This window comes from Squalius cephalus (genome assembly GCF_949319135.1).
Source record: "Squalius cephalus genome assembly, chromosome: 20".
NCBI classification, from domain to species: domain Eukaryota; kingdom Metazoa; phylum Chordata; class Actinopteri; order Cypriniformes; family Leuciscidae; genus Squalius; species Squalius cephalus.
Window position 1 is genome coordinate 14,264,938 of NC_137141.1, and position 12,756 is coordinate 14,277,693.

Consider the following 12,756-nt stretch of genomic DNA (forward strand, 5'->3'; position numbering starts at 1 on the left):
ATGAAACATGTTACATCTGTTTGGGGTCCTACAGACCTTAGGTGTATAATCAAATATAATAATAATAATAAATTCAAAGTGTTTCTAATTAGTACACTGTACAAATACAATCCTACTAATTATTTAGTTGATTTTATATATGTTTTTATAAAACTTGATTTTAAAGAGCTCATGGTAAAACAGAGGGATAAAGAGTCAAAAACATCGGTCTGCTGCATTTTGATTAGGACACACACATGCACACACACACATATAATTAGAATATGAAGGGGAAATATGTGAATGTGTGAATAGGTATTATTATTTTACATATGCAGGGGTCTCTGCAACCTCAAAGATTTATGAATTTCAACAGAAATGTCAGGTTTAATTCATTGCTTTCAGTACAAACCTGTATTTCTATGCAAATAAGTCTTATTCAAGTGCCTTATTCAGAAAAGTTAGCTTTGCTCATTGATTGTTATATTACCCCCAGTGCCAAGCAGACAATGCTTGTGTACATTTTCTATTGATAATGGCAGCAGTATTTTATCAAATTATGGAAAATAAGCTACCGGGCATATACCAGACGGCGCAGCTCCCACCATATTCATCATATTCTGCTCTTAGTAACCCAGTACTACTAAAATGACACAACACTCATAAGATTTAAATATAAACTTGCAAATTATGTGCCAGAAAATTGGCCCTACAGCAACACCCATCCTCTTTTTATTGCGGCACTATTAATTTTGACACAAACGAAAGCTGAGGAGAGTAAAATTTGCTTGCTGAGGACCCATGTTCTCTGAAAGACATTTTGACTAACTTTAAGAGCTGGTAGTTTAAGACTGTGGGAATGTGGTGTCACATAGCAGTTCTCATCTACCCTGTGTTAACATGGCCCTGTCACATTGTCTCGCTGAAATCACAGTACTTTCAGCTCAGCGCCGGTAACTTATGTAAGGCTAAATGAGGTCTTTCAGTTCTGCTCTTTCTCCAGCCGGTAAAAATAATCTGCATAAAATTGGACCTTAAGTATAGGCACCTCTGAGAGTACAGTATGTAGTCGGCTTGTGAATGCTCCAAATTATACAGCTTTACCTTCAGATATATGTGCAAAAGGGTGACTTTGTGAAAGCGCTAAAGGGCCGTCCTTGCTGCCAGATTGTAAGATTTCCTTTATATATATTTAATTCGTTTTCATTTTCTGTCTGAGATTGTTTTAAAGGCTTTTCTTTGGAAGGCCACAGCAGGGAGACTATAACGTTACAAAAGCACAAAAGGACTTCTGATTAGACTATCACAGCCCTTTCAGTGACAGCTTTATCTTGTTGGCCTTTTTCTTGTGGTACTAGAAGAAAGCTTGACATGTTTCCATTAAATGAACTGTATAAATTAGCTTAATTTATGCTTCCTCTTCTCTGCTAACAGAACAACTAAAGCCCACCAGTGACAGAACACGTTATCAAACTTGCTCTGAATGAAATCCCATGGGGGAACTTGTCTCTCCGGACAAGATTAACAAGGGTCACAGATGGCAGGGATTGAAAACCTGAGCACATAATTGAATATAGAAGACTGTCAGTCACAATGTGAACTGTATATGAGACCTTGAGGAACATCCATCACTGAGGAGACCACTGAATGAGCAATCAAACAAGGTTTACAGTCACTGCTCAACAGTTTCTTTCAGTTCTGCTCTTTCATGTCAAGCCTGTTAAAATAATCTGCTACATAAACTTGTACCTTAAGTATAGACACCTCTGAGAGTACAGTGTGTAGTCAGCTTATGAATACTCCTAATTTTACAGCTTTACCTTCAGATATAGATGATTTGATCAGATAACAGTGTCACTGTCACACATCAGATCAGGGATCATTATGGAAATGAAAGTTTAAAAGTAATAACCCTGTCACAGAATATAAACAATTGCAGAGGCGGCAATTCGAAGTGTGGACTCCTAGGAAGACCGCGAGTGCTTAGGATGCCAGTTGAAACAGGGCCTAAAAGCACCAGTAGGTGGTGGCAAATCATTGTCTTAACGAATGAGTCCTTGAATCATTCAGTCAAATGATCCGTTCAAAAACGGACGATTCATTCATTTAGGTACAAAGCAAGGCTGCATCTGAAATCCATCAAATGTAGTAGCTACAATAGTATGGATTACAATTATACTACGCGCATTCATACTATATAGAACATACTTTTTTAGCAGTCGTGAAGTAACTACTTATTCAAAATAAATACCTATTCAAGAGAGTATGCGATTTCGGACGCAGTCCTAGCCTTTACGTTTGACTTGAAATGGCGCTGCGCAGACTGATTGATTCATGACATCAAAGTACTGTGAGAGTGATTCAATAGCATACGGATTCGTCTGCTCTCTAATTGCTCTTGCGGTACATTGATATCATACACCAATCGGTCTGTGAAGCGCCACTTCAAGTCGAAAACACCTGTTGTTGTCACAGATACACCAGGCTCCACCATCACTCCCTCACAACAACCCCTAACACTTGTGAGTCGTTGAATTATTCAATAGACCGACTGGTTAAAAAATGCGGATTCATTCAGTAAGGAAACACCACACTGTGTTGATTGTTGTCATGTGACATAATGAGGGTAACTATGGTGACAAAATAGACAAAACAGGAACCAAACACAGGAAGTCAACAGAAACAATGGGAACTGGGAATACACTTCAACATAAAAGTCCTTACAAAACACAAGACACAGCACCCGAATCATGACAGTTAATAAATGTGCTAAAAATTGAGAGAGGCAATACAAAATATCAGCAAGGTAATTACAAATCTCTTGCGGAAAAAAACAACAATCCTTATTGAGCCCTGATTATGCTTATTTCTATATGCTTAGGCCTGCAACATCTGTCAATGAGGATGATAACATTGGTTATGAAAAAAAGAATCTTGAAGCAGGAGCTTTATATCCTGCTAAAATGGAAAATATATTTTGTCTATAAAGAGGTATAGAAAAAATTATGTGGAGGGAAAGAAAAGTGAAAACGAGAGAGAGAGAGCGAGAGAGCATTAAAATACTTGCATGAATAATGCAGAAGGAATTTTCATACTGCTTTTAATGCCTTGCAGGGACTTGTGTTTCAACTACAATCAGCACCTGTCTGGCACGTAGGATACAGGACACTTTGATATATTACCCTTCCATAACACAGCAACAAAGAAAAATCAGCTCCCTGGGCAGACACGTTTACTTTGCACATGCAAAATCTCCCTACCGCAAACATTTCCACATAGCAACAACAGATAAAACACGCTTATTAATAAAATAAAACAAAACAAACATTTCCTTTGATTTGATCTCATTGCTCTTTTTGACTGGATGTGTGTTTGAAATAAAGAGTTTAAACCTCAACAATTCATGAATTACATCTTTTTCATAAACTGTCGGTCAGATTCACTGGACACAATATCACTGCAGTGTTGTTTATTAATTCACTACGTCGAGCTGTTGTACAAAAGCGATATCAGACTTGTAGCCATGCGTTATGGCTGTAAATCAGCACAGCTGTGATTATCGGTGGTAACAATGGCATATGGCTATTGCTCATATATACAACCAAAGGCATTAATCTAATATTTACAACTTCACAAGACAAATGCAGACGGATAAAATGTGAAAAGCCACAGCCATCGAAGGCATTGGTGGTGTGCAAAGTCGGCATGAAATCTCACTCTACCCTCTTAATGCACATTTGGTCCCAAATTTTGTCTCTGTTGGCTATGTAATTTTTTAATGTGAACTCTCCACATACACTAATCTTTCCCTTTAACATGCATTAAGAATAAAATGCACCCAGTGACATCTGCTCAATTCCAAATATTTTTGGCTGGTGTGTGTTAACAAACAAAGCTAACGAAATGCAATGACAATAGAGCTGAATTGCCATCTGTATAGTTGTCATTATTCAGCACGACATAAACAAAGCTGCTTATACACAGTGGTGTGAAGTAACGAATTACAAATACTTAAATTACTGTAATTAAGTAGGGTTTTTTTTTTTTTCAGAAATTGTACTTTTTTGAGTAGTTTAAAAATTTTGTAATTTTACTTTTACTTGAGTACATTGTGTCGGTAGCTTACTTTTACGTTTGTGGTTGTTTTGTTACATGCTTGTTTTAAAATTTTATTTTTATCCATCAACGTGATTGGATTGAGCAATCGGTCTCGTGACTGTTGTTGAAAACAGTCTGCATAGAAAACTTGAACCTGTTACTCGTGGCTACTGTGGAAGTGCATTCTTCAAGCATCAATTCAGTCTAGATATCAGCGTCTTCCTCTAATATGCTAAGGTAAATTTCACATTTCTGCTTACTATGATATTTTATAGCCTAGCCTATCTACAGAGCCTGACATTTGGTGTGAGGTTGGGGGCGTATTGCGTACAGTGTTAACTCCCTCAAGTGATGAGTTCATAATGCTGTGAATTCTCGCCCCCATTTACTTCACAATCACATATAGAGAGACTGGCGTCGCGATCTGTGCACTGCTGTCTCTCCCTCGCGCTCGACATGCAGGAGTCACTTGGAGAAGTCGGCAGATCGTTGCGCGTGCTGCACTCTGTGAAGGTGCGTTGGGGACACTTCACACCTGAAAGTCCGCACCAAGGTCCGAACTAAAGTTTATGTTTTGATACATTTTATACATTCGGTAAGTTTTGGTTTGGTTTCACATTGCAATATTATGCGAGAGCACTTCAGAACTTTACATTACATTCTTGCGTCCTGTCGTCATCATCTATGTGAGCTGCATCTTAACATTGTTTGGTTGGTAAACGGACGTACGTCAGTGTGTTGTCAATTTCGGCGGGTAACTTTCTATTGTCATGGATGCTATTCCCACAGGGGTCTTGGCATTATTCAGAGCTAATACCCAAACCAGTATTGCGCCCCTTTCTTCCTTTGATTTATTTGATACTGCAATTGGAAAAATTTGTTTTGCCCCCGGAGTCGTAAATATTAATAAAACTATTTGTTAATTATTTCAAAAAGACATTGTCACCAGGCCAAACTGTATTGTTTATTGGAATAGACTGGTTGAAGGTTTGTTATGGAAGGCCATCTGGACTTTACCAAACATATATTTATTGGTAAATAAAATAAAGGAAATAAGTTTCAAAATCTTACACAGGTACTACCCAGTAAATAATTTTCTTGTTAAAGTTAAAAAGGATATTGATCTGAACTGTTCTTTTTGCAGTACATTGGCTGAAACCTTTTTATTTTGGCATTGCGCTCATGTAAGAAAATTTTGGAAAGATTTGTCTAGATTTTTAATTGACTTTTTCTTTGTGTTTAGAAAACGTTATATTTGGTTTTAATAATATAAAGACTGCAAGCAGTCCTGCGAGAACCACCAAAACTTCCTGTAAATGGTCTGAAAGTCCGAACCATACAGAAACTGCTTTCACACTAGAAACGAACCAAACCTTTGTTCAGTTTGATCCGGACCGAGACTACCTCTTTTCGTCTGACCAAATTTCATCTATTTGGTCCGGACTGTGGTCCGGGGGAGGTTTCACACCTGTCATTCTGATTCGGATCAAACTGAAAAGTCCGAAAATCCGGACCAAACAAGGTAGATGTGAAAGGGCCCTAAAACCGTGGAAAAACACCCTCTGTACTGAAATTGGAGGAGCAGATTCAGTATACAGTGCATCTTATGAACCATGGCATTAACTTGAACTGCATTTCTGTCAGTGCGTGACTACAGCTCGTTAATAAACAACGTTTTTTGATTGATCCATTTCATTCAATCCGCCTTCATTTAGGAAGTGCACTTGCGCAAAAACATTTTTCAAGTGCAACATTTGTTGTGGATGATGCTGATAAAACGGCTTCACAGAGACTGGAAAGAGATATGGATTTGTTTGTGTGTGTTTCTTTTGTAAAAGTTTCCCCAGATATACTGCACAATTTTCCTTACAAATTATATTATCAGCATTACAATTTGAGTAAATGTAGCTGTGTAAAAGGGAAGGGATGATGCCACCCTTCTAGAACAATGTGCATTTACATTTAAATTGTAACACATTTAATAGCATGGAATTACAGTGTAATTAGTGTTAGCTCACTATCTTAGCCTTTTTCAGTGCATTAGGTGAGGTAAACTGATTAGTTATTCTCATTTCTTTATCAGAACACAAAAACTGGAACCGTTTTGAAGAGAAATTGGGTATTTTTTTTAATCTCTCTATTTAACCCATCTCTGTCAGGTTCTGCGAGAGAGAGGACCCAGACGCAGAACGAACGTGAAGGGAAGTTTTACTAACAATACTGTAGACAGGGCACAACAAGGAGAGTGAAGTGTGAAACAGTTCAAACTGTAGGGCAGGGCAGATGATACGACGACAGGCAGGATGGATGATCACTGAAACCAGAACTGGGGTGACGAAGAGCTTGAAGACTGCAGAGAAAGAGGCAGCACCAAGTGGGATGATGGTGTGGAACACAAAGGAATGCAAGAAACCGGAGGCTTGATGATCTCTTCAATGTGAAAGGTGTTACAGTCTGTCAGACAGTGGGGGTCAATGGCCAGTAAATCTCAGGATGCAAGGCAGGGCAGGAACAAACACAAGACTCACAATGAACAAGAAAATCCAAGATAAACAGACAAGGCACAAGAGTATAATTAAATAAGCAAATAAATAATTAAAACTAAAACAGAACAAAGACTAGAGAGGAAAAAGAAAAGAGCTAGAAATAAAACGAATGGAACTTGCAATCAAAGAAATAAATAAAACAAAAGAACAAACTTATAGGGAACTAGAAACTGGAGAAGATAACCTAGAGAAGAAATAAAACTAAAAGAGAAAAAACAAAACCTAACTAGAACAAGATTTGAAGGAAAACGCAAAAGGATACACTACTGCTAGAAACGATCAAATACTCGACTAGAACAGGAACGGTTTAACCATACAAAGGCAAGCAAACAAAACTATACCACAAAGCACACAAAACAAACCAGCAAAGACATGACGGAACGAGGCACAATATAAAGGGACCAGAGCACATGAGGATCAGGTGAGCACAATTAGTGAAACGAGGACTAGACGTGGACTAAGCAAGGGGGCGTGGTAACGGGAAACAAGGAGGCGGGACAAGAGGAGCACATGGCAAACAAGGAAACATTAAAGAGTGACAAAACAGGCAAGACTGTCAGGGCAGGACCCTGACAATCTCATGGTGTGTGTGATGCTGAATTATCGTATGAGTTTCTAAAGGTTTTTTGAATTCTTTGCACAGTTATGAACATTGATATTTTATGTGCAACAAGCATGCTCAGGCTCAGTGGCCTTGCACCTAATTGTAAATGTTTTTTTTTTTGTTTTGTTTTTGATTTTCACAATTTGATTTAAATGGTGATGAGTGTGCTGTTTTGATGCATTTTAAAAAGATGGATGATATATATTCTTCAATCTTTCTGACAAAGAACAAAAGATAATGTGAATTACAGTATGTACAATGTTTGTTTTTTTTTACTTTATTAATTGCACAGTGTTTATTATAAGGGAGTAGAATCCGCATCTCAGTACTCACTACTCACTACTCATGAGTACTTTTAAATAAGCTACTTTTTTACTCCGATCGAGTAGTTTTTTTGGACAAGTACTTTTTACTCTACTCACACTACATTTTTTGGAATTTAATGGTACTTTTACTTGAGTAGCCTGTGTTTTTTCAGTACTCTTTCCACCACTGCTTGTATAAGACATTTCTCTTCCTGTGTACTGTATATTCAGCCTTCACATGGGTGTTATGCTTTCATTAATGATCTCATTAATTTTCTTGTGGCATTATTTATTTATTTCTTGTACTTTTAAAAAGAAGTGGGACAGAAAATCTAGCACAGTGACTCATGTGAAAACAAAGATAATATCAGATGCCAGGAGTAAACTTTGTTCATGTGTTCAATGGCATGCATACACACACTATTGTTCAAAAGTCTGAACTTTCTATTCATCAAAGAATCCAGAAAAAAAAGTATCACGGCACAAAAATATTGAGCAACACACAACTGATTTCAACATTGATAATAATACAAAATGTTTCTTGAGCAGCAAATCAGCATATCAGAATGATTTCTGAAGGATCATGTAACACTGAAGAGTAATGATGCTGAAAATTCAGCTTTGCCATCATAGAAATAAATTGCATATTAAAATACATTAAAATAGAAAAAGTGAATCGGACCAAGCACCACAACACACTTGTAGCCAATCAGCAGTAACCACACTTGTAGCCATTCAGAGACAGCTGAAAGACATTACAAAAGAAAAATATCACTGGAAAAATAAGGACTATGATCAGGCAAGAGCTGTAGGACCCGTCTTTAAATTTTGTCTTTATGATTCTCAAAGCATTATTGTTATGATCACCAACTGGAGTGCTCTTGATGTCCACCAGAGGACACTCCTCCCTAGTCCACTGTCATATCATTATGAACTACATTTCCCATAACCCACTGCCTGGACAGCCCGGTCTCCCCCCAAACGTCACATACTGACGCGTCTTGACCATACGGCAACATACGACGAAAAGGGTACCCCTAAAACGTCCATATGAGACGAAGACATAAGCGCACCAGCAGCGCCTCTTAGCGGTACCCTAACGCATACCTACTGTAAACCTACCCATAACCCAAAACGTCACATATGGACGTTTTAGGGGTACCCTTTTCGTCGTATGTTGCCGTATGGTCAAGACGCGTCAGTATGTGACGTTTTGGGGTGAGACTGTGTTAGCCTGGACTCATCATGTTCTGATTACTGCCACCTCTTCGTCATTATCTCATTTATGTTTGCCTGTTTAAACCCTGTACGCTCAGTCATTCTTTGTGAAGTCTTGTATGCGTCACAACTGCATTTCTGAGCGCTCCTTTGATTATCTGTTCTCTGGTCTTGACCCTGTTGCCTGTTTTCTGGATTTGCCCTGTTTGCCTGTCTCTTGGATTACCCTGTTTACCTGAGTTCCTGCCCTAGTATCTGTTTGGATTGTTTGTCTGTGTTTTGTAGTGATGGTGAAATTCATCGAAGCACTGAGGATGCAAGGCACTGAGGCTTTCCCCTTCGAAGCACTGAGGCTTTTCCCCTTCAACTGTATCATAAAATGCTTTTCAACATGGTGTACACTAACGACATCTTGTGGTCAAAAGGTGGAAAATCTGCCTTTTGCGTCCTATACGACCCAGCCATTTTTGATCGTTTCAAATAATAATTCAGTTTGTGTTACTAAAACCATATAGGCATTACAAATATTTAATCTATAAATAATAGTCTTTAATTTGTACGAATTTATATGAATTGGGCAACTCGTAAAATATGTACGATTTAGCAAAAATAGTACGATTCGAACGAATTAGGCCATATGAATTCGTATGAATTAGCCACCTCGTAAAATACGTACAAATTTGGTCGTGAGATAGCGTTGCACAGATCACATGGCTAGTGTGCTTCAATGTGAGATGTTTCGTATTTTTGATACAAGCTTCGAATCCTCAGTGCCGAACGTCACATCACACGTTTTGCCTGTTTTTGTACTATGATTTTGGATTACCCATAATAAACTACTGCTTTTTGGATCCTCAGCCTTTGTGTCTCCGAGCAGTTCATGACAATTATTCTGCTTCGCTTTATGATAAAGTTGATTTAGCTATGCATTTTGGGGGCGGAGCGGAGCAATGAAGGGAAGGGCGTGTTTGTTTAGGTTGATTTCAAATATCAACAGTGTTCAACAGTGTTTCTCAGAAATCGCTTACTATTGTTACTCTTTTGTTTGTTTGTTTGTTTTTTGATCAAATAAATGTAGACTTGTTAAGCATAACCAGTCCGATCTCACGGCAATTCGTACGTATTTTACGAGGTGGCTAATTCGTACGAATTCATACAACCTCACTCGTACGAAATCATTAGATTTTTGCTAAATCATACATATTTTACGAGTTGTCCAATTTGTATGAATGACCTACTCCTGACCTAAACCTACCATCACTGGGGTTTAGACAAAGCAGTGAGTGAGGTCATACGAATTCGTACGAATTAGCCACCTCGAACGAATTCATATGAATTGGACGTGATATAGCGCTAGCATAACAGACTTCTTGCAAAAACATCAAAAAAATGATCAAACCCAAAACTTTGAACAGCACTGTACCTATCAACTTTTATAAAAGAGGGGGAAAAACAAAAGGAAATACTAAACTAGATGAGAGAAAAGTTCATTTCCCAAAGTGTTGACTTTACGAAACCATACATCAGGGACAGAGAGCAGTGGCTTTTCTTTACTTTCTTAATCACCATATTGCATGCACATCTAAAGGTCGGAAGGTCTTTATATTATCCTCAAATTACTTCTGTAATGCCTTAATAATTCCAGCCACCTGTGTGTGTCCTTTGAAGGCGGACTGGTTGGATGAGGTTGATCCAGCCAAAGAATCAAGCTCTGATTAAACAGGCTGGACAATTAGAGCATCTGTGGCACACACACAGAAAGAGAGAGAGAGAGAGAGAGAGAGAGACTATAGAGAGGGAAGTGCAGAGAAGGTGCCCTGTGATTACTAATCAGACAGCGGCTCAATGACTGACGACTGTGACCTTCCTCTTCAGAGAGCTTCTCCTCATCCTGAGTCTGGACTTCTCTGCTTAATGCCGAGCACACAGAGGGAAATCTAATGGTCTCTGGCAGAGCTCCAGGACGGCATGTAAAACACAGTGGAGCTCCACATCCACAGCTGCTATTTGCCCACGTCCAACAAAAGACAGGCTTTTTGACAGCAGAGATACCACAGCAACATGTCATTATCTAATTAAATCTCTTGTTGTCCTTGCTCACTATTTTTCCCTCGCTCTTCCTCTCTATCTAGCTCTCCCTCCCGAAATAGACGCAGAGTTAATTTTTTCTTCTTTCTCTCCGGCTGACTAGCGGCATATTGATGGACAGGGACACAATCCACAGAAATGTCCTCGCATCCACGGATGATTGAGATGCAAATGCATTCATAAAGTCAGGAGCGCTCTGCATCAGCCTCATCTAAAATCATCACACTAGATCCACTTCTCATTTAAAGTTGGAGAGGGTGTTTGTTCAGTGGCAGCGTAAAATAAACTTTTGATAGTTATAAAATGACACAGCTGGATCGTAAAATATTGGGCTGTCATAAATCTCAGCAAAAAGCAAGTCCACAAAAGCAAAGCTCAGCAACACTTTACTTGAAGCCAGTCTATATAATCCACCAGTTTTTAATGGACTTCAAGTACAGTATAAACAGAGTATGATCAACCCGATCTCACGGCAATTCGTACAAATTTTACGAAGTGGCTAATTTTAAAGGACCTCACTCGTACGAATTCGAACGATTTTTGCTAAATCGTACATATTTTACGAGTTGCCAAATTCGTATGAATTCGTATGAATGACCTACCCCTGACCCCGCCCCTAAACCTACCCATCACGTGGGTTTAGACAAATCATACGAATTCGTACGAGTGAGGTTGTACGAATTTGAACGAATTAGCCACCTTTTAATCACTCGTATGAATTCGAATGATTTGGTCGTGAGATAGCGTTGGTGAAAGCATAACATGTGTTATGTTATGTTTTAATGTGTGTGTGAATATATTTTTATATTACATAAACACTACCAAGTTTGGGATTGGTACAAGGTTTTTTTTTTTTTTCTTTTTTTTTTTCATGAAAGAAGTCTCTAATGCTCACCAAGGCTGCATTTATTTGATCAAAAATACAGTGAGAACCTTTTAATACATTTCATTAGATTAAGTATACACAGATAATGGCTCATCCAGTAAGAGTTTAAAAAAGAATGATATAAACAGAGTTCAACTGAAGTATTACTCAATTTCTAATGCACCTCATGAAATGACTGATTTGTTAATGCAAGGAGACTCAGAGCCACAGGGTTTTGGCACCAAACACAACAATGTAACTCAACATGAATATATTTTCATAATGTTGTCATGGAGAAAGGGGACAGTTTACTCGTCATCCTGTGAGTTCAACCCTGTGCGGTCACACTGACGCATGGTACATGAGGATCAGAGCGGCTTTAGCAGAGAGAGAAGATCAATGGAGTGTGAAAGTGATTGGAGGAAAGAATGCCACCCTGAGACAAGAACAGAGAATGAGAACTAAAAGTAGGAAAGGTGGAAACATGAAATACGGAATGAGGGGCCGGAAAGGTATGAGGAATGAAAACAAAGAAATGCCGTGAAGGATGGATGGAAATAGGCATGAACGGAAAATGAAAAGAGGAAAAAGTAAGAAAAATGAAAGCTGCATTATGAATAGGGGAGAAGAGGAAATGAGACTAGCAGATGAGAAAAGGGAGAGGACGAGGACGATTTGAGAAATAAGAAATGAGACGAAAGGAGAACAGTATTAATGTAGGACAACCAGGGAGGAGAGAGCAATCTGAGGAGAACAGAGAGAAAGAGGGGGTTCTAATGTGGGCAAAAGGACTGAAAGGAAGAAAAGCTAAATGAATGGAACGTCAGTCTGGGTTTCTAAGGGCACTTTTGGCCATGTTAACTAGAAATTTGTATACTAACGGTGTTATTCATTCTGTGTCGGAAATTACTTTTTAAACATTTTACAAAATGTCTCTAATGTCTTACTAATGCTAATTTCATAGCTAGCTTTTTTTTTTGCATCCTAAATACACACATTAAATAATATTCTCCCACTGTGTAACGTGGAGTGTTTCAGAAACAAGGGAAGAGG